Source organism: Doryrhamphus excisus, unplaced genomic scaffold (genome assembly GCF_030265055.1).
Source record: "Doryrhamphus excisus isolate RoL2022-K1 unplaced genomic scaffold, RoL_Dexc_1.0 HiC_scaffold_63, whole genome shotgun sequence".
Classification (NCBI taxonomy): Eukaryota; Metazoa; Chordata; class Actinopteri; order Syngnathiformes; family Syngnathidae; genus Doryrhamphus; species Doryrhamphus excisus.
In genome coordinates, this window is record NW_026652272.1 from 17,501 (window position 1) to 20,172 (window position 2,672).

A 2,672-nucleotide genomic window follows, 5' to 3' on the forward strand; every position below is an offset into this window, starting at 1 on the left:
GCGACGTGGAGTGGCGCTGCGACGTGGAGTGTCGCTGTCCAGCCTTCGGTGCTGAACCGCAAGCCCGCCGAGCGAATGAACACGACGCACGGACGGCCGGTGGCACGTCATAGAGCGGTTTAAAATACAAGAGGGACGGCCGGAAGCCCCTCCGGCCCCGCTGTAAAGTGTGTGAAAACGAGGGCGGGACCCCCGGCGCCCTAAAGCGGCTCGGCGTTGCGAGGAGAGCCGCTGCAAAGTGTGTGAATTTCACGCGGGAGGCTGGCGGCTCGCTGCCCGCTTTGCCCGGCTTTGAAACACGCCGCAAAGTGTATTAAATGAGGGCGGGAGGAAGGCCGCTCGCTGCCCGCGCTGCCCTGCTTTGAAACACGCCGCAAAGTGTATTAAATGAGGGCGGGAGGAAGGCCGCTCGCTGCCCGCGCTGCCCTGCTTTGAAACACGCCGCAAAGTGTATTAAATGAGGGCGGGAGGAAGGCCGCTCGCTGCCCGCGCTGCCCTGCTTTGAAACACGCCGCAAAGTGTATTAAATGAGGGCGGGAGGAAGGCCGCTCGCTGCCCGCGCTGCCCTGCTTTGAAACACGCCGCAAAGTGTATTAAATGAGGGCGGGAGGAAGGCCGCTCGCTGCCCGCGCTGCCCTGCTTTGAAACACGCCGCAAAGTGTATTAAATGAGGGCGGGAGGAAGGCCGCTCGCTGCCCGCGCTGCCCTGCTTTGAAACACGCCGCAAAGTGTATTAAATGAGGGCGGGAGGAAGGCCGCTCGCTGCCCGCGCTGCCCTGCTTTGAAACACGCCGCAAAGTGTATTAAATGAGGGCGGGAGGAAGGCCGCTCGCTCGGTCGGGGGGGGGGGGTGTTTGAAAATATGACAGAGTGTCAAATGAATGGCGGTCAATGGGGGAAAAATGTTTGAAAATATGACAGAGTGTCAAATGAATGGCGGTCAATGGGGGAAAAATGTTTGAAAATATGACAGAGTGTCAAATGAATGGCGGTCAATGGGGGAAAAATGTTTGAAAATATGACAGAGTGTCAAATGAATGGCGGTCAATGGGGGAAAAATGTTTGAAAATATGACAGAGTGTCAAATGAATGGCGGTCAATGAGTGTTTTGGTCAACCAGGGATTTTTGCTTAGACGGGAGAAGGTAAAACAGCCGACAGGGGGGGGGGGGGGATACCTTACCTTCTCCCGTCTATGCGAAATTCCCTGGTTCACCAAAACACCTCATGCACGATTTGAGAAACCGACTTTTTAGAAACCTTGACTACCAGGGTTTAGACCGAGGAAACGTGCGTTTTGAGGCCGATTTTGACGCACTGAAACACGGACTGATGCCGGCGAGGGCCGCTCCTCTGGTTCTTTTTTTTTTTTTTTTTTTTTTTTGCCCCCGAGTGAGAACTTTTTCCAAGTTCTCCTCCGCAGCTCACGCCCAGGCTGCGCGTATGATGTGTCCGACAGGCGAGCGCCTTCACCGGCCTCGCGCGGCGGCCTCGCCCCGCCCCTCCACGCCGGTTCTCCCGCTTGACAGCCGAGAGGGCGGCTGTTCATATGATGTGTTCGACAAGCGAGCGCCTTCACCGGCCTCGCGCGGCGGCTTCGCCCGGCCCCTCCGCGCCGGTTCTCCCGCTCCACAGCCGAGAGGGCGGCTGTCGGTATGATGTGTTCGACGAGCGAGCGCCTTCACCGGCCTCGCGCGGGGCGTGAGACCGGAAAGACAGACCGTGGTGAGAATGGAGAAGACAGACCGTGGTGAGAATGGAAAAGACAGACCGTCGTGAGAACCTCCAAGACAGACCGTCGTGAGAACCTCCGAGACAGACCGTCGTGGGACCGGAGCGACAGACCGTCGAGAGAACTGACCGATTGGCAAACCTGACCCGCCACGGGGGGCCCCCGCCGGCCGGCGCTCGCGCCGGTGTTCGGGCGGACGGTTCCCCCGACCTGCGGCTTGGCCTCGATGGGCGAGGGCGGACACGCGGCGTGAGCCTCGATCGGCCAGGCAACCCCCCCGGGGGCCCCCTGGTCGGCGTCGCGGTCCCCCCGCCCGACCCGATTGAAGCGAGATCGAGACGACCCGTCTGACCCGGCCGTCCTCCAACGGCGCCCCGCCGGTTCGGCCCCCAGCGTCCCCGCCGTCTCCCCCGGACCGTGGTCCGGGGCCCGGGCGGGGCTCAGCCGGGGCGCAGCGACGCGCGGCCGGCTGCCCGGAAGCACGTTTTCTTCGAAGCCCAGGCAACCGCGCGCAGCGTGAGGGCGCTGCCGCGGAACGCCGCCCCCCGAGACTCGCGCCAGCGTGCGCACGAAGCGAGCCGTGACGGGAGGCGAGGGACGAGAGGGGCGGTCGCCCAGCACCGGTCTCCGGTGCGGGTGACGCGGCCCCGCGACCCCCTCCGCCGCACCGTCGCCCTCCACGGCGTCCCGGTCCCAAGCCCGGGCAAGGGCCGGCGTCCTCCGCCGCCCTCCTCCCCCCCACCGCCCACGCGCGAGTCTACCTGGTTGATCCTGCCAGTAGCATATGCTTGTCTCAAAGATTAAGCCATGCATGTCTAAGTACACACGGACCTTGTACAGTGAAACTGCGAATGGCTCATTAAATCAGTTATGGTTCCTTTGATCGCTCCACCGTTACTTGGATAACTGTGGCAATTCTAGAGCTAATACATGCCGACGAG